Below are 20185 nucleotides of genomic sequence, written 5' to 3' on the forward strand. Positions count from 1 at the left end.
ACTATCTTAAAATGGGAGAGAGATAATGAACAGGAAGAAGAATATAGGAATGGAACTATGAAACAGTTTGGACTTACAGAGGAGCATCATGGAAGTTGACCAACCCTAGGAACTCTCTCCCTCAAAGATGAAAATGTTTGTAGGTGAAGAATGACAAGACAAATTTTAGGAGTATCACAATGAAAGAATTATCAAAACATAGCAAAATATACATATTTCAGAGAGATTAAGAAATAGCATGTAGAAATGGATGGCCCCTACCAAGAGAATTCCTAACTGTCTTCCTTACCAGAGGCCTAGAGACAGGTACTTGAAAGCCCATATCAAAGACCATAGTCTGTGATGAAGGAATTGTAAAATGGAAGACCTTCCAATTTGTAATGACGCTTTCCACACATCTCAAAGTCAGAAGAGGAATGAAATTAATACTTCCTAAATTTTGGAGAAATATAAAAGAAAAATTAGAAACTTAATTTCTAATTTACAATTAGCAATATAAATAAATTGCAATTAGCAATATATTAAAATCAAAGTTGATTGTGGTAAAATTTTGTCTTCAAAATTTTCAGAAGTAGGATTAGAAAGTGAGGAAATATAAAAATAGTGTATAGAGTTATTCATATTGTGAAAATCAGCTGACCTGCCCAGAATCTCTTGGGGGAATGAATAATGAAATCCCTCAGAGGTACCTACAGAGTTGTCTTAGAAGCAATTCAGTTGCAAAACAGTGTCTGCAATTCTGAGCATGTCTTTGTCATGGCCAAGTCAGGGTTCTCTGTATTACTCATCTCTTATTTGGTTCCCAGCATCCATTCTTCTCTCTGCAGACAAAACCCATATATTCTTAGGGAAAGTATCGTTTCTCAGCCACCTGACTTGGCTTCAGTCCCAACTCCATAAGCCCATGTCCATCACCTTGTCCTATTTGGTCACAGAGCCAATGAGCTATGAGGAGATATTTACTGGGTCTTCTGAAAGAGAGAGGCTTTTCTTTGACAACAGCCAAAGGAGGCATTCTCCGTCCTCCATATGATATCTAGGAAGATATGAGACCTGGAACTAAGGTAACACTTTTTTTCTGTTAAAAGGGAAGGTGAGGGGGAGTCTAGAGCTTCCTGGTGTTAGCCTGTGGGGCCTGAGGATGAAGCCAATACCAAAGAAGATAGTGGCAATGCAGACAAAAACTGGGTCCCTGGTGACATTGAGCCATTAGCCCAAGCCTTACCTGAAATAGACTTACCTCTGGACTTTTCAGTTATGTGAGCCAATACATATCCTTTATTAAACTAGTTAGATTTGGGTTTTCTGTCATCTGTAACTTAGTCATATTGATACAGGCTTGTATTTGAAAGCCTGGCCTCTTATACAGCACCTTAATGTTACATTTTCTCCTGTTTAGTAGTCACATGAGCTATATTTGTATCTCATCTCAGTTGCTTGGAGTTTGAGTGGCTAAATAGCCACCTCTCATGCCTTAAACTTAATTTCATGAATACCACCAGACTTATTTGTCATGTCTTAGCATACCTTCCAAATGTGGATATAATACTCTCGGTTCCAGATTCTCTAGTAGATAACTTCCTATCTCTGATGTATTTTCTAGACCCACCCCCTGCCACCCGACCTATGTGAATTTGAGGTTTGCCATGTCACCTATATTTTAAGGTTGATTCTTGTGAAATAACAAAGTATTTTTCATATTCACTAAGGCTTTGTTTTAGTGAACAGTGTTCCAGTACTATTAAGAGGTACAGAGTCCCCTAGAGCATGTTCTCTGAAGGTGAAAGTCATTTTTCTGCTGAGTAATTGAGAAATGAGCAAAAAGATATTTCCTTTCCCTAGCAAAAAGAGAAAACAAAAAGAACTGGCTTTGAACCCCGCCCCCCAAGAATAGAACTATATTTCTGGTGTAAGTCATACAGGTGTTGGAGATAAGCCACTGTATTTTTCGGTCTCCACCCCCGATTACAGCCTGGACTAGTATGCTTAGTATGAAAGAAGCATGAGACCCATTCTGATCTCTAGTATATTGGACCCACTAAAGCTGATAAAAAGTTATTCACTTATTTTCAAGTATAACAAATACTTGAACAAATACAAATAACAAAATCTTATTTGTTGATAATATAAAGAGAAATGAGAAAGAATTGGTGTGAGAAAAGAAGCCAAAATGTAAATTTGTCTGACAATCAACTGTTGTCCCAGGTGGTGTCCTGTACTATAGATTATTCTTCCCTTCAGATGTGTTTCCTGCCCACCAAAAGCACCCTATGGAGAGACTGACATAGGCTTTTGACTCTGCCCCATTCTCTTTGAGAACATAGTAATTCTGAATGCATGGAATCTAACCACCAGGCCCCAAGGTTATTTTATTTTCCTGGGAGACTCAAAGGATACTCATGCCAAAGGGGCTAAGTTCCTCTGATGTATCTGTCCTAGAGGTGGCAAATCAGATTCCCTGATGTTCCTTTGAAAAATGCAAACCTTTATGAAGAGGAAACTAGAGAAGGGAGGTAGAGTAGAATATGCTGGAAACTGGTAGCAAAAAACATAAAAGATTTAAAAACCCCAGGATGTATACAGTGTAAATATTCTGAAAAGGTAACAGATACACCTGAGGAAAGCCACTCATGATGGCATTAATAAAGAAACTGAAAATCAGCTGAAAGCGTACATAAGACATAGGGACAATCTATTCATTCCTTTCAGCTTCCTTGGCTTTATTTCATATAATTACCATCTCAGAGTTTTGTGATAGCTATTGTCTTTTCAATCCTCTAAGATCAAGAAAATGTTCTCAAAATGAAAACCTATTATATCACTCTCTTTCTATAAGTCCTTTAATTATTTTTCTGTTGCTTAAAAAGCAAAGCCCAAGTTCCTTTGGTGAATAATCAAAATTGTATTACTGGTTTGTTTTAATTGATGGTTTTACTGTATCCCCCATCAATCTCCAACTTAGATCTCAACTACAGCCATAATTTTTAACCATGTTTTGCTTTTTCAAGGAATGAGGAATATATCTGTGTAGGTCAGAGGTTCTCAGCTGGAGGTGATTGTGCTCCCCTTCGCCTAGACAATTTGGCAATTAGAGAAATTTTTTGTTGTCACAGTTGAGGATTGGGCTGCTCCTGGCATCTGCCGGTAGAAGCAGGCATGCTACTAAATATACTGTAATGCACAAGGCATTCCGCCACAACAAAGATTATCTGACACCAAATGCCAATAGTGCTGCCTTTAGGAAAATCTTGTACAGGCCAACCTCATCTGGAGGTTTGTTAATAATTTCTTTGATCCTTTAAAAACCTGTTCAACATAAAGAGAATACCAGAATAGAAACACAGATTTATTAAGAGGAAGACTTTTTGCCTACAGTGGGTGATCAAGTCAGTTGCAAAATTAGCTGTGCTCTGCCAGCCTGCAAAGCCAATTTTCTCCCCTAGGTCAAAGAGTGCAGGAGCTAGAAATGAGTATATTCAAAAGATGCCAGGAACACCCTCTGCTCGACAGAGGTAAGACTGCTCTTGTTCTAAGCACAGGCAACTGAAATAGGATGGAAAGGTATAGACTCTGCCTCTCCTCAAGTTCTTCGTGTTTCTCTGGAGCCAATGTTTAAAATATAATTGCTTTAGTGGAGATCTAGGAGTATGGAACAAAATCCTAGTTCTGTGGCTTAAAGACTAAAACTACAAGGTTAGGAGGCCCAATTCAGGATCTTAAGAATATCTCTGGTAGAACTGAATAACTGATAGATGCCCTTTCCTTCCCTGCAACTGATAATGTAGTGGACTTGATTGGTTTCTGCTCTGGCCTCCATCCTCCCCTTTCTTCTTTTTTAATAAAGGCACTCACATTTCACAGCCATATAGGATAGTTTAACTATACTACTGGCTAACAGGATGGAATCTGACGGGCTTAAATCATTTGGAATAATGCCATTTCCTTTGCTACATTTAATGGTTGTGACTTGGGTTGATCCAAACAGAGTGGAGCTCAGGACTTTTGAAAATAGCTTCAGAGGGAGATGCCCTCTCTTGGATTTAAATTGAGAAGCATATAGCCATGGCCACGACCACCCTATATAGTGTCTGTGCAAACTGCAAAGAAAGTATTCCTGTGGACAGTTGAAGTATTTTTTTCATTTATAGTTTGTGTTTTTGTGTGTATCATTTAAGAAATCTTTGCCATACCCAAGGTAATTAACATTTTCTCCTGTTTTCTTTCACATGTTTTATAGTTTTAACTCTTACATTTAACTCTATAATACATTTCAAGGCAATTTTTTGTATGGGAATGGGCTAAGATTATTTTTTGGATATAACTATTCAATTTTTCTAGAACCATTTGTTGGACAGATTATTTTTCCCATTGAACTACACGGTCACAATCCTATATATGAATCTATCACCAGACTCACTGATTTGTCTATCTTGATGCCAATACAATATCATCTTCATTACTATTATCTTTATAACTGTTGAAATCCGGCAGTGTAAGTCTTCCAATTTTCCCCCTAAGGTTATTTTGTTTTTTTTATCATTCCTTTGCATTTCCATATACCTGTTAGAAGAAATTTGACAATTTCAACATAAACATCCGCAGGGATTTTGGTTGAATCTGTAAATCAAATAGGCAGTATTTTGGATTTTGATCCATGAACACGGTATATCTATGTATTTTAATTTTGTAGTTTTTCTGTACAGGTGTGGTACATCTTTTGCCAAATTCATCTCTAAATATATATTTAGAAGCCATTGTAAGTAATATTTAACTTTCAATCTCCTCTTTGCAGAATATAAAAATAAAATAGAGTTTTAAATATTGATCAGAACCCTGAAATATTGGGCTAACTGCCGAGGCAAACCCATCAGCCCCATTAAAATTCCCGTCATGACCATGAATTTTCTAGGCGCAGAAGGAAATTGGTTGGGAAGGAACTGGACCTGATTCCGGCTGGGGATGCGCACAGCATGTGGGCCCCACTGCTCATTGGTCTAGGTGGGCCCCGCGCCTCCACACGGTATCCAACAGAATGAATAGCTCTACCTCTAATTCTTGTTTTAGACATCTGCCGCCTCTCTGGGGAAGCCAGTTAGAGAAGCACCCCTGTCTGGGTGTCTGGGAACCTAGAATCAGAACTGGGAGACAGGAAGATGGGCAGAGCAGACAATACCTGCTCTTTTCCTCCGGTTAGTCTCCCAGGGTCTGAAGGAGGAACCACCTAGGTGTGGGTCTCCAAGGTTCCTAAGAGAGAACCGGAGGGAGGTTAGAATCGGGCTGGTCATGGTGACAATGCATTTCTGGCACAGCATGTTTTTCTTTTAGGGGGAGGGGTTTTGTTTGTTTTGGTTTTTTTAAAGATTGCATTCATTTATTCATGAGAGACACACACAGTGAGACAGAGACATACACAGAAGGAGAAGCAGGCTCCCTGCCTGGAGTCCATCCCAGGACCCGAGCCAAAGGCAGACGCTCAACCACTGAGCCACCCAGGTACCCTTGTTTTGTTTTTTAAGTGTGAGGGTACCGTTTGAATATTGACTCTTGCTGACCACAACTTACGTCGAGAGAAAATCTGCAGGCCTGGAGCGGAGTCCAAGGTGAGCAGTCCGGTTGGCCCTGGAAGGATGTGAAGGACTCTGTACAGAGCCCGACTTTGATCGTCGCTTTGGTCGTGACTAGAGGAGGTATTGCGAGACCTGGAGTGCTGGCCAGACTTGCACCCCCCCACTTCCAGCTTTTCCACCACATTTGTCTATTTTCCTGTAAGGCGTTAGGACAGGGGGCGGTTCGGACAGCCCCATAAGGATATCACCATCCCCCTTCTAGGCTAATCCAGCCGCGGTGGTTATGCTTGTCCTCTCCCTCCGTGCTTGCATCTGGGCTCTAGAAACACCCATCTCTCTTAGAATGCCCAACCCCAGGACCCCGTTCATTTTCAGGTGGACCTAGAAAATTGTAAACACTTAACTCCATTGGTATGGCTTTTAGCCCACACCAAAAGCTTGTAACTGTCCATGGAGCAGCCAAAGGGTCTAGTACATTGCAGTTTGGGAGTTTTACTCTAAGATGGAACTTGCTTCTAAACTATTGGGATGACAGTAAGGAATTCTTATTTTTAACATCTGTCTGTTAACCCTGTTCATTGCATCCTCTTTTACCTTGTGTCATAACATTAAAGTTCTGAGGATTCAGACCTAACTGGGGTTTACAATCAGCCTCTGTTCATGAAGTAACTTGGGTTGCAACAGATTTATCTGATAATATCAATGCTTGAGATTTTTAAAAAGATTTTATTTATTTATTTATTTATTTATTTATTTATTTATTTATTTATTCATGAGAGAGATAGAGAGAGGCAGAGATGTAGGCAGAGGGAGAAGCAGGCTCTTCACAGGGAGCCTGATGTGGGACTCGAGCCCTGGACCCAGGATCATGCCCTGAGCCAAAGGCAGCCACTCAACCGCTGAGCCACCCAGGTATCCCAATGCTTGAAATTATTTTATGGCTGACATCAGATTCTAGAAAATGTTCTGGATAATTTAGGGAAACTTTAAGTCTACTATATTTCAGATAACTCACATTGGGCTTTAATATTTTTGAAGCCTATGTTTTTCAACAACCATTTACTTGATCTGACCTTTTTGAAGGTTTCTTGTTGGAAGTCCCAATCTCCATGAAATACCTCCTATATTGGACAAGAAGGTACAAAAATCCAATAACACCTTGATTTAAGAGAAACAGAACACCCAGGTCCAAGGAATACCCTAATTATTCAATTTGCAGGGAATTACTACTTGTGTTAATATTGGATAGAATACCTTTCATATTAGCTCTGCATGTGAGGATGTAACATTGCCTTTTCTCTTATGTACTTCAATTCATAATTTTAACTACTCTGTTCTTATTATAGTCTTTATACTCACAGAGGTGTAGTGTTTAGCATCATCTGACAGCCTTTCCCATGACCTACATGCCTGGCTTCCTTGACCTTCCTGAAGGGTTTTAGCATCAGAATGCCATGGACTTGGGAAAACAGAACTGAGATTAGGTTGTGGGATTTGTCTTGTCTGTTCATGTATGATGTGTGAGCAGGAGAACTGGGTATGGTGATAGCAACCATCTTGCCTGAAACCAAACCAGTTAAAGTGTAAAGATTTACCAGTACATGTAGTTTTGGTATGTATGGAATCTCTGATCTAACCAGTGGTACCTGCTGGATTGCAGGTATTGTCTTTAATGGGCATACCTTGCAGAACCAACCCACTGTTTTCCAGTGATGAACTAAGTAGCTGACAGAGTGGGGTTTGGAAATCAATTATGAATATAATACTGTAATACTTGGGATATGCCTTGTAACTTGGTATGTAATTGTAACATGGCTGCTATTCAATTTTTTTTCAACTTACCTTCTTCCCACCCTTGCCAGAGCTATACAATTAATGAAGCATCTTAAAAATAATCTATATATCTTAGATAAAACAGTATTAGGGAGTCTTAAAATCTTATTGGTAAATTATCTCCAAGTCTTGTTTTGGTTTACTTCATTCGAATTATTGGCTTTTATTGCTGAAAAGGAATTTTGAAGTTGCCTAATCCAACTGTCTTATTTCTATACAGCAGAAAAGCAGAGGTTGGGCGGGACTTTTTCAAGGTCTTCCAGTGTTTGTGTGCATATATAGTAAGCATTTTCCAATCTCCGGCATGGGGATTCTAGGGAACTTTATTCATAGCTTGGGGCTCCATTTTTCTTTTTGGTATATAAATCCTCTATCCATCCCTCCCCCCAGCCCCTGTCTCCTTTCCTGGCTATTCTCCTGTGATTATGGATCTGGATTCATGGAGTCTACAGTTTTCTCAGGCTCCTTTCTAGAATGATATCTGCTTTGTCTCAGCATTTTGATCTGTGCCTGTAATCTTCCTCTTGCGAGCAGAGAATCATGCTGCCCAATATAAACAATGTTAATATTAAAAGCAGGACCTGGGGTAGCAGTTCTACACAAGAAATTGTGGTCAGTCCCATCTTGCTAATGTATATTTCTGTGCCTTAAGTTCCTGAGAGCTTTTCTCCATAAGAGGAATTACATAAGCTAGGGAATACACCCCTTATAGCTTAGCCTCAGGTGAGCTTTGGTTTCTTTGATCTTCTGTCCACTTGAGTTTTGGGATAAACCAATGCAGGCACTTCAGTGAAACTGTGTCTGAAGGTGAAGATGCATCTATCTGTATTCACCAGCAGAGTAACCTCTGAGAGATTTCAGATAAAATAAGAAAGATAGGAGAAGGTGTACACCTGGCCTGAGAGGACAGGATGAATCCTGGGAGTGGGGCAGTGGCAGCAAGAATTACCCTCAGGACATGGAAATACGGTTTAGCCCTTGAACAATGCAGGAGTTAGGGGCACTGGTCCCTGCAGTCAAAAATTCATGACTCCCCTAAAAGTTAACTAATAATAGCCTACTGTTTACCAGAAGCCTTGTCAATAACATAGTATATTAACACATATTTTGTATGTTATACATATTATATGCAGTATTCTTACAATAAAGTAAGCTAGAGAAAGGAAAATGTTATTAAGGAAATCATATGGAAGAGAAAATACATTTATAGTACTGTACTATATTTATTTTAAAAATCCATTTATAAGTGGTCCCATGCAGTTCAAACCCCTGTTGTTCAAGGATCGACTGGACTTGAAAGACAGGCACAAACTAGTTATGGAGACTCATTCCCTTATTCTATTTTGTTATTCTACTAGCTGACATTTGACTATACTGGCGTAACACCAAAAATGTGGGAGTGTTTTAACCAACATGTATAGATTGTATGATTGATGTTTGGCATCCATCGATCACAACGCCAAACTAATAGCCAGAGTTGTTTACATCTCCCCTGTTGTCTAGCTTTCATGGGTGTGCAGGAATCATGTTACAAATGCTCCAAGTACAGACTCAAACATCTGTGTTTTGCTTCCTGCCCAGTAGACCATACCCACCTGACAGCTTCCCACCACCATAGTAATAAAGGCTTTTGTCTATGTTTGCTGCTCACTCCTTTTCCTGACCGACCCTGGTACTTCCCCATGTGGCTCTGTGTGGTGTGGCATGCCACCTATCTTTTCAGGACTTATAAATAATAAATTCTTCTTTCAAATGCAGTTATATCCTTTCCTTTCACCTTCCTATACCTGATTTTTAAAAATCCTGAGTACATTTTAAACACAGGATGAGCCCCGCAATATATAAATTTTTACGCCAAGTCATGGCAAATGCCATGAAGGAGAATAAAACAGGGAAAAGGTATAGCAAAGGGTAGATAGAGTGACTGGGGACAGATTCCAGTGAAAGGACATTTGAACAAGAGATCAGACTAAAATAGGGATCAAGATGTCCTGATATTTAGGAGCATAGCATTGTAGGCAGAGGGAATAGCAAAACACTAAGGGCCTGAGGCAGGAGAGAACATGTTTGGAGTGTGTAAATAGGAAGGCAGTGAGGCAGCATTGCTTAAGAGTCAGGTGGCTTCAGAGCATAGGAGGTGGACTGATCTCCCCAAATTTCTCTGTTGAAGCCCTAACCCCCAGTACTTCAGAATGTGACTGGAGATGGGGTCTTTAAAGATATAACTAAGTTAAGATGAGGTTGTTAGAGTAGGCCCTAATCTAATCTGATGGGGGTCCTTATAACAAGAGATTAGACACAGATACCAGGAGTGCACATGCACAGAGGGACATCCATGTGAAGAAGCATGGGAGGATGGCCATCTACAAGCCAAGAGGAGGTCTCAGAGGAATCCAACCTGCCAGTACCTTGATCTTGGATTTTTGGCCTCCAGAACTGGAGGAAAATAAATTTTTAAGTCACCCAGTCTGTGGCATTTTGCTATGTCCTAGAGAGAACTCACTGGAGAAAAGTCCTATGAGTAAGGATCATGGCAAAGGACTTTGCCTTCAACTCTACTTCTATTCAGACACTTCACTGAAACTGTCTGAAGGCAGAGATGCGTTCACCTGTTTTCACCAGCAAGGTGACCCCTGAGAGGACCCACCACAGGAGAGCGGTCCTATGTGTGCAAAGAATGTGGCAGGGCCTTTAGCTGCAGCTCCCATTGCACTGCACACCAGAGAATCCACAACAGGAGAAGCCTTCTGAGTGTAGATGTGGCAAAGGCTTCAGCTTCAGCTCAGGACCAGCAAGTCCACACTGGAGAGAAACCTCTCAGATGCAGGGACTGTAGCAAGGCTGTCAGTCAGAAAACTACCTGTCTTCTAATTCAGAGGACATCTACTGGAGAAAAATCCTTTGCAGGTAATGCATGTAGTTAAAGATTTTAGTTTGAACTCACAGCTCATTCACCACCAAGTACTGCATGCTGGGGAAAGATCCTACCTTTGCAAGAGGTGTGGGAAAGGCTTCCCTCAGAACTCACATCTTCAACAGCACCAGAGAAAGCTTATCAGTGTAAGGACTGCAGCAAAGCCTTCAAGCAGAAAGTCAGCTTGAATCCACATCAGTGGATCCACCCTTAGGCAAAACCCCATGAGTATGAGAAGAGCTTCAGTAAGAGTTCATGATGAAGTAAGACCAGAGGCTCCACATTGGAGAAAAACACTATGAATGTAAGAAATGTGGGAAGTCTTTGTTTGGAACTCAAATTTTATTCATCATTGGAGAATTCATCCTGGAGAGAAATTTCTAAATGTAATCATTTGTTTTTTATGTATCCCCCCAAGTGCAAGTTAGCAGGCCCTCCCCTTCTTGGCTTGACAATCCCAGTCCAGCTGTACTTTCTGCCCCTCCCCAGAGTGCTCTTTCTGTTCCAGCCATTCCTCTCTGTTCACTGTCTGCAACACATACTGTTTCATTTTCCACCTCTGAGCCTTTGCCTTTTCTGCTCCCCAGGTACCCTCTATCCACTTCTGCCCCTTTCTTTGATCCTACCTAGCCTTGAGACCTTCTGGAACTTATCACTCTGTTGCTGCCTCTCTTACCACAGCCTCTTTCATCTCTGTTTTCTTAAAGAAACATTTATTCTATTTAAAATTTACATGCTAGATTTTTTTATTGTTGTTTTGTATTTTTGTTTTTATTTTCCCTCCAGTTGACTCAATATCATTTCCAACTCTGCAGTGATAAGCTTCTTCAGAGCAGGATAGGTCAGGAAGTTGTGATGTCCCCAAAGGAGATAAATGAATGGAGTTGTACAGTTGCTACAGTTGAAGATTGTATCAATCTGTGTCCAATAAGGAGACAGAAACTCAGTGATTTTAAACAAGCAAGGTTTAATAAAAAGAATTATTATTATTATTTTTAGAGAAAGAGAGACAGACAATGAGTGGGGAGGAGCAGAGGGAGAAGAAAGAGAGAATCTTAAGCAGGCTCCACGCTCAGCATAGAGCTGGATGTGGGGCTCAATCTCATGACATGAGATCACGACCTAAGCCCAAACCAAGTGTCAGCTGTTTGACTGAGCCACCCAGGTGCCATAATAAAAAGAATTATTAAGTTATGATGAAAGAGCAGCCTATTAAGATTTAAGAGAATGCTGTGTGGTACCTTAGGGCTGATGGAGTTACCAAAGGAAGGACAAACTTAGAAGGGAGTTTTCTCCCCAAGGCTGAGGTGCAAACCTTGTTGGAGAAGGTATAGCTGTACTCCACTAGGTGGCAGAGTATTATCTGGTTTGCTCAGGCCAGCACTGGTTTATAGTTGGTGGGCAAGCAAGAAAGAACCCTCTAGGGCATGAGTAATCATCTATAGTCATTGCACAGGTACACAGATGGCACCATTATGGGCCAGAGTACATTGTGTTCACATTGGGAGAATCATTAGGGACAAATCTGGGGTGGAGATGTTTACTGAAGATTGACATGTATATTGATGATTAGGATTAGGATTGAATACACATTAAAGTAGTTATGATCACCAGGCATATATGCAAAGAAGAAAGTGACCACCTGGACTCACAAAGATTACACTAATATTTGCCATTGATATGTGTCAGTAAATGAGTGTTTGACTTTCAGATTTATTTATCTATGACATGTGGTTTAGCCCTCTGAGATTGTTCATCTAGTATGAATTTTCTTGAATACCATGAGAAAAATTATCACAGGCTTGCACAAGTTATGAAAGCAAAATGTTTCTGCCATCTCACTATCTCTAGATATACTTTCATTTTTTTAAAGTCTACGTTTAGTCCTTGTCCCATGTATATACATAATTTTTATAATCTTAATCATAACAAATTAATTTTTAATAACTGTTATCTTAAGCAACTTCCCTCTTCCCATTTGCGTATGATTTTCATGATTACTAATTGTCAGTGAGTAGCTGTATCTTTATTATCTATTCCCCTCATCAAATGTTAAAATTTTGAGCAGTGGCTTTGTCTTAGTTTTTGTTTTTTTAATTCGACAGCCATCATAGTGTCCTGTACCCTATAGGCAGTAACTTCTTGCTTTTTGAAATAGTTTGATGGACATTTAGGATAATTCTTGTTGTTAGCTGTTAATAATAATGTTGCTATAATCAACTTGGTGATTTTCTTCTTTTTTATTATTTCCTCGGGATAAATTGTCAGGAATGAGAATACAAATCCAAAAGTATGAAGATTTTTGGTTTTGAAACGTCATGAAATAATCATTATAAAAATTCATACCAATTTATTTTGTTTCCCAGCAATGTAGCAAGTTTGCATTTGCTTGCAACCAGCAGTGGATATTACAGTTCTTTTTAGAGATTATTAGTTTAATAAGTATAAAATGGAATCTCAGGGTTTGAGAGAGTTTTTTTACACTTTTTTGATATAAATTCTAAGAATGAATGTTTTTTTCATGTTGGATTATCAATTCTATTTCTTAGAGTGTCAACAGTCCATATCATGTACCTTTTTATATGTTGGATTTTAAATATTTTTTAAAAAGAACCTGAGCTCTTTCAAAAGACAGTTGTCATCCACATAAGAAATTGGAGAAAAATGTTGGTATCAATGTGACTGTTTTTCCTCAGATTTCAGGTAAATTGCCCTAAAGTTTCAACTTTGATGTATTCAGGGGAATTTTTCAGATTATCTGGCTATTTTTTGTTATAAGGGTAGGACCATCCTCTTTAGTTTTCAACCTCTTGAGAAGAGGTGGATTTCTTGATTTTTTATTTTTCAAAGTGAACCACACTTAAAACAAACTACCAACTGTTTGCAGATAATCCCTAGCAACTAGTGCAATGTGATGATTTTTGAGAAAGAGGAGGCAGTTAACATGAATTTCACATTCACCCAGACTTTTTCCCTGAGAATATTTGCCTAGTGGCACAGAGAGTTAGAGCTTTTCTCAGTGTGTAGAGGAGGTAGAGATCAGACCCTCTATATGTTTTGTACGTATTGTATTAATATGGGGAAATGTGTAGGAAGAGCACCAAGCAGTTGACAAGGGATTGGAATGTGTGACATTACTGGTTGGTTGACCTCAGAACCATTTAGGGTCTGTCTTATATGGTTGTGATAATTGTGTCATAACAAGAGTAACTGGCCTAAGGGGAAACTGGGGAGTTGAAATCTTGCCCTTGTTCCACTTGGCGTGTCACACATCCACAAGATTGTATCTGTTTAGGGGACACTCTTTCCTAATGGACCCTCAGGTGCCAGATGGGCTATTCTGGCTATGCCCAGCACCTTTCTCTCTTGCTGTCTTTCACTATACAGTACAGAAAAGCTAAAAATTCAGTTTTCTAATCTTTCATCCTATCTTACAGTGATCATGGTACGGACTGTTACTTGTCTCCTAGTCTCCATTCTCCTTTGCTTTTATAGAAATTGTTAAATTTCCCAGTTTCTCCTATAGGCATGTTTGGCCATGTGACCAACTTCGAGCCATTGTGATAAAATGGTATGTGCGACTCTCTGACCATGAACTTAAATCCATGCCCAGTACCAGCATTAGACAAAGGAAAACAGAGTCCTACCCTAAGGCATACAGGGGTTCTTACATTTTCTAGTTCCTTCCTCTACATTTTTTGTCATCTACTGCTCTGCCTGGGGGTGGTTAGGTCTAACAGTGCTATTAAATAGGATGCTCCAAGAATAGATTGACATGAGTAGGTCCTGGGCTCTGTTTCTCCCCTTTGGGGCACTCTCTAGCCTTTTACTCATCGTGTGGAGTTGGCCAGGTACACACCTTTGGGGTTGTCCCAGGGTCCTGTGGCTCAGCTTCAGTTTTAGGAGGGTGGTTGGCATGGTTTTTCCTTCACAAGATTGCATAAGACTGAGCCATCAGAATGATGGTGACAGTGATTTTGGGTGCTTGTTCATGTCACCCTCAGGTTGAATTCAGGGCTACTGTAGGTCCACTGCTAGCCCTTGGGTGTGAGCTGCATGTGGGCTTTTGTATTAGGTCTTATTCAACGGTGTTCCTACAGCAATGCTGCATATGTCTACAACACCCAAGGGCAATGGAGGCAGTAGCAAATGTCCTTCAGCTTATGTCCCTCCATGGTTAGCATCCAGGATGGTCACTTTTCCTCCTCCACAGGCTCTGGAACCACAGTGCCCTGGGGGTAGCCCACTCCTGTCTCCTCTGGGGCTTTCTTTCTTTCTTTCTTTCTTTTTTTTAAGATTTTATTTACTTATTCATGAGAGACACAGGGAGAGGGAAAAGCAGGCTCCATGCAGGGAGACCGACGTGGGACTCGGTCCCAGGACTTGAGGATCAGGCCTTGGGCTGAAGGAGGCGCTAAACCGCTGGGCCACCCGGGCTGCCCTCCTCTGGGGCTTTCAACAGGCTTTCTGAAAGATGTCCTCTCATCTTTAATGTACTGATGCCGGGGATCCCTGGGTGGCGCAGCGGTTTGGCGCCTGCCTTTGGCCCAGGGCGCGATCCTGGAGACCCTGGATCGAATCCCACGACGGGCTCCCGGTGCATGGAGCCTGCTTCTCCCTCTGCCTGTGTCTCTGCCTCATTCTCTCTCTCTCTCTCTGTGACTATCACAAATAAATAAAAATCAAAAATTTAAAAAAAATAATGTACTGATGCCATGTTGTCCTGGGTCTGTCTTAAACTGTGCTGGATGGAGATGGGCATGTCTTAGGTAAACTTGAACTGCTCTTTTCACTCTGCTTATAAGCCCACTGCTTATCCCTCCGCTGGCGGTGGTGTGTGGGAGAGGTATGATCAACACTGAAGGACATCCTACTCTAGGAAGGCAGTGATTATAGCAGTTGCTGTGGTCTGAATGTTTACGTTCCCCTCAAAATTCAAATGCTGAAATCCTAATCCCGATGTGATGTATTAGGAGGTAGGGCCTTTGGGTAGCCTGGGTGGGAACTAGACATACGAGGACACCGAGCAGTGGTGGACAAATGAAGCTCACTGAGCCAATCACGATAGTCTAAGAAAGGTATGCAGGACTGTGTAGCTTCTAGACGCACTTCGTCCTGCTTCTGACCCTCCCCTCCCTCCTTCAAGGCGGCTCTCTCTACCATGCGGGACCGACAAGCACCGCCTTCGCACTTCTCTAATTCTCGGCTTCCATTCAAACCAGCAAACGTTTCGGGGGCTCCTCTGCGCAGAATCTCTCCCCCGTCCAGGCCAGCTCGTAGCTTTGGTCTGATCTCCCACCAGGCCGACTGCTCTTCCAGGCTCTGAAGAGACTCACCTCCAGGCGGGAAACCTGCCAGGCAGGGGGCTCCACCAGTCAGGATAGGGAACAGGCTGCGGCCGCCGAGCCCCTGGGCGACCCCAGCGGGATCCACTGCTCATTGGCCTGGCTGGGCCCCGCCCCCTCGCCTGATAGCCAATGGAATGAGTTGCCCGCTTCTTGCTTTAGCCTTAGGCTCCGCCTCCTGCTGGAGGTCCGTTAGATCAGCTCGGTACGGTGCTTGGGCTCTGAACCTGAGGCAGGGAAAGCGGCTACCTCCTCGCTAGCCCTCCCTTCTCCTCAGGCGTGTCTCGCGGGAACTAGAAGACGGGACCACCGAGATGTGGGGTCCTCCAAGCTTACTAGAGAGAATTTCAGAGAGGGTATAAGTTGGTGGGACAGTGTGATGACGTACTTCCGGCGCAGCCATATTTTCTTTAATGTGTGAGCGTTTGGTTTGTGAGGACCCGTAGTGGTTCCCCAAACCTGTTAGCTAGAAAGCGGTAGAGGCCGCCCGGAGCCCACGGTGAGTGGGTCTGGCTTGGCCTGAGGAAGACGCGAAGGACTCCGCGGGAAACGGGCGCGGTTACTGGGATCCTCACCGACCCCGTGGGCTCCGCTGGATTCCGGCGTTCTGGCCTCGGGGCTTGCCCGCTGGTCTCTCGTCCCCACGACGACTGTGTGGCCTGTTTAGATTCTGGCACTGACACAAATTCGAGTGTTGACACCGAGGTCCTCGAAACGTTTCAAATGTCTTTGCTCCGGGACACGTTATCAATAGAGAACACAACCTCGCGGTCGCTGCAGGCCCCTCTTGCCCGAGCCGTGGAGACCTCAGCCCTACCCCTCGGCCTGTACGTCTTCATGCTCTTTCCCCCTCTTTTCAGGTGGTTCCAGGAAATAGGTCTGTGATCACGTCACTTACTTTATTTGCCCGGCCTGGTGTAAACCTAATCTGGAAGCTTATTACTGTCCGTAGAGCAGAGTTTTTGAGAATATTGAAATGGTAGGGCCTTTTTACCCTCGAATGGAGACTATTTACTTAATGCACACAGCGGGGAACGGGGGAGCCCTGAGTTTGGATGGTCCCACGTGAATGTTTAATCTAGAAATCTCATGACGAGTCACATCCACCAAGCACCTGGTAGGTGTCCACTGTTTAGCGTACAATTTCACGTGTACACTATTAAAGAAAATGGAGAGCTTTCTTACCCTCTTCACGTCGTTTGCCACTCTTCTCATTACGTTCTCTTAACTTTCCCTTATTGTCATAACCTCATTGTTAGGGTTTCTATCAATCAGATTAAAAAGTTGGACCCGGCTGTTAGTGAAGTGTGTTGGGTTGTGATTAGTTCTCAGCCTGAGCTTGTTACCTATGCTTCAACTCCGTAGTTTTGGTTTTCTTCGTAGGCAAGTAGGAAGGAGTGTTTTGTAGGGTGGCCTCTGCTACTGTTCTACTTCCAGAGGATTTACTTTTTACAGATTGTCAGCTGTGCAGATCGGACCTTTCTGCTTAAGCCCTTTTGCTTCATATGTCAGTATTAAGTATCCACTGTAAGGGACATTTATTACAAAGATATGATGACAGCATGATTTAAGGGAACTAGAGTACAACCACAAGGATACCTATTTACTCAGTATGAATCACTGATTTTTGTTAACTGGGACAAAAACCATCCATGAATTTAGCAGTATTACTTGTGTGGGTTTGCATTGTTTTTTTGCACATCCTGCATTTAATAACTACTCTTTCTCCGATTTGGAATTCCCTGTAATTGCCAGAATGTGGGTTTTTATCCTGTCCTGACAGCTCTTTTTCTCTGAGAGCCTCAGCTTCTTCTACCTTTATGCATGACTTTTTGGATTCACTAAGACGGGTCAGTGGAGGAATGGGCAGTGTTCTGGGTATCTAAAGTCTTGTCTGATGCTATTGTAGGATCCTGAGACTTAGAGCAAACTGCAGCTAGGGAATTGAAGTGGAAGTTGTTTTTAACATTTACAAGTCCATGCACTTTTATACTTATTAAATACTTCCACCTGATAGCAGCTATTTGCATTTAGGGGGTTACCTTTAACGTGTAAACCTTGCTGATTCACTGTACTGAATGGCAGAAGGCTTACTTCATAATGATACACTATTAACTGACCCAGAAAGGTAGTTGGAACTACTTTATGAATTTGGTTTTGCTTTTCTTATAATATTTGGAACTTGGGAGTATTTGAGATACGTCATGAAGTTAGTGGACCATTTAATATGTTTCTTCTCACGTGTTTCTTCTCACAACCTATTCCCAACATTTATAAAATTGAATGAAGATCTTATAATCAGTCTATGTATTTAGAGGAGAAACTAGTAGTGGAAGACATAAAGACATTCCTAAAAAAAGTTTTTTTCAAATTATGTTTTTGCTTACTGCTTATGTAATAAAACTGCCCTATTCTAATATTTTAAAGCACAAAAGGAAAAGCAGATCCTGAGATCTTGTGTTTGATGGATTCTTTGTACGTAACTCATTCCTAATTGTACTGTGTGGATTCTAGGGATCTTAACTGGAGCACCAGCTTTCTTTTCAGCACATGACATTCTAACCACTGACTACCCTAGTTTCCTTTTCTGTCCTCTTTCTATGATGTCTTCTCTGGATTACTGAAAATTATACTTTTCTCAGCCCACCTTCTCATCCTACATTCTTGGGATGATTTCTGTTACCTTTCTATGTTCACATCTATGCCTGCTATTTCATCATTGTGAGATGAGAATTGCCACTGATACAAGGCAGTAACTGAGAAGTAGTAGTAATTCACATAGCCTCAGAGGGGTCAGATGTTGTGTGCAGGAGTTATGGTCAGTAGAGTTATTGTTACTAATGTTTCTTTCATTACCTTTTGCTCCTGAGACTTACTTTTCCCCAAGATGGGAATAAAAGAGATCAGATGATGACAGCAGTGTCCTCAATAGCCAAGCCTCAGGTAAGCTGGGTTTCCTCTGCCTCTGCACATATGCATGTGTGTATATACATATGGATATTTCACACAAAAACCCCTCTGGTACACGAGGGACACAATGCTAAATACTTACCACTGTAGGTGCCCTTTCTATGCCTCTCAGTGATGGTTTTAACCATCACCAAAGTCCTGAGGCCCAAGAGAGCAGGAACTTGTCCTTTCAGGAACCAGTAACTTTTGAAGATGTGGCTATGTACTTCACTGAGAAGGAATGGGCAAACCTTGCCTGTTTATAGGGCCTTGTACAAAGGGTTTGATACTGGAAAGCTATGGGACTGTGGCTTTCTTTGGTAAGGCGTCTCTGCTACTTTGTCTGCCTGGGCCCTCAGAGGTTAAAGAATTCTCTTATCACTATTAGCTGACCCCAAATGGCAATGTCAAGGCTCGCCAGGCAAGGAGAGCCCTCCATAACTATTTAACCTCCAATAAAATTTTCCTTCTTTTTACCTTCATAAAAGTTACCCTCTCTCCCTACCTTTTAGAGGTGATATTCTGGGTACAGTAAGGTTGGAGCCAAATCTTGGTATCTTCTCCCTAGTATTGAATCTCCAGGTGATCTTGAGAGAACTCAGCCTATTTGTTTACCTGTGGGAGATGCTCTACCATGTGTCTGTTTCCCCACAGTGGGAATTTTCTATCCTCTAACAAAGAAAGAAAGAAATTTTGTTTCTCTTTAAGTAGAAATTTGTCTCTCAGGGTGTTTCAGGCTTCCTTGGGAGCACTATGCAGACAGAGACTTCTTCCAGGACACTTCCCTGTACCTCTTTAGGGTACCTCTTGCTCAGTCCACCCTGGAATTACTCTCCTCACCTTGGCTCATTTTGCAGCCAGAGGCTGTGATTGACTGCTATAACTCTGGTTATCATAGGATATATTTCAAAAATAAGAATATTTATCTCTCACCATCTTCTTTCCTTCAAGTAGTATCACCAACTTCCAAACCAGCCCTCATCCATCAGCTGGAGCAAGGAAGAGAGCTGTGTTTCACCAGCCACAGGGAGCACTAAGCAGGAGGAGCAGGAGAGCTGGCTCAAAAGGTAAGTCAAACAAAGGATGCCCTTTATAACTTTTTCTCTTCCTCTTCATTTTGATGAAATGAAAGATACGTGTTCTCTGTGTCTGGTATCAGGGAGTATACTGGTACCCTTGATCACACTCTGACTGATCTGTTATTCATTGCTTCCAATCCCTTTAAATGATTAGTACATGAAAACCTGCTTCAGTGTTGCACACACTGGACATATGGAACAATTTTTCTAAATACTGGTTATATGTGATCACCTTTTTCCAGTTTTCCTCAATTTTACAAAATTGATAAGCTCAGTGCAGTATTATCTTATGCATTAACCAACAGAACATACAGAGTTTATTTTGGCTTTTCAAGATAATTAATATATTACTAATTTAAAGTAATTTATTATATTGAGATACTTCAGGGTAGCTTACAGATACGATTTTCCTTCCCTTTAGGATACATCTCAAAAATAAGAATATTTACCTACTTGAGTAAAATAATATTGTAAGCAATAAAATTAAAAATTCCTCAG

General features: G+C 41.4%; 1 protein-coding gene across 1 annotated transcript in view; it reads left to right on the forward strand.

Moving 5' to 3' along the window:
* Positions 1-15885: 15885 nt before the first annotated feature.
* The window catches only part of GASK1A (golgi associated kinase 1A), an 82692-nt gene continuing 78392 nt past the window's right edge, over positions 15886-20185 (forward strand). The window contains exons 1-2 of the mRNA XM_038570605.1: positions 15886-18602; positions 19563-19675. The gene's annotated coding sequence lies outside the window, so the exon portion shown is untranslated. The remainder of the gene's footprint in view (positions 18603-19562; positions 19676-20185) is intronic.

The sequence above is a fragment of the Canis lupus genome, chromosome 23 (assembly GCF_011100685.1).
Source record: "Canis lupus familiaris isolate Mischka breed German Shepherd chromosome 23, alternate assembly UU_Cfam_GSD_1.0, whole genome shotgun sequence".
NCBI classification, from domain to species: domain Eukaryota; kingdom Metazoa; phylum Chordata; class Mammalia; order Carnivora; family Canidae; genus Canis; species Canis lupus.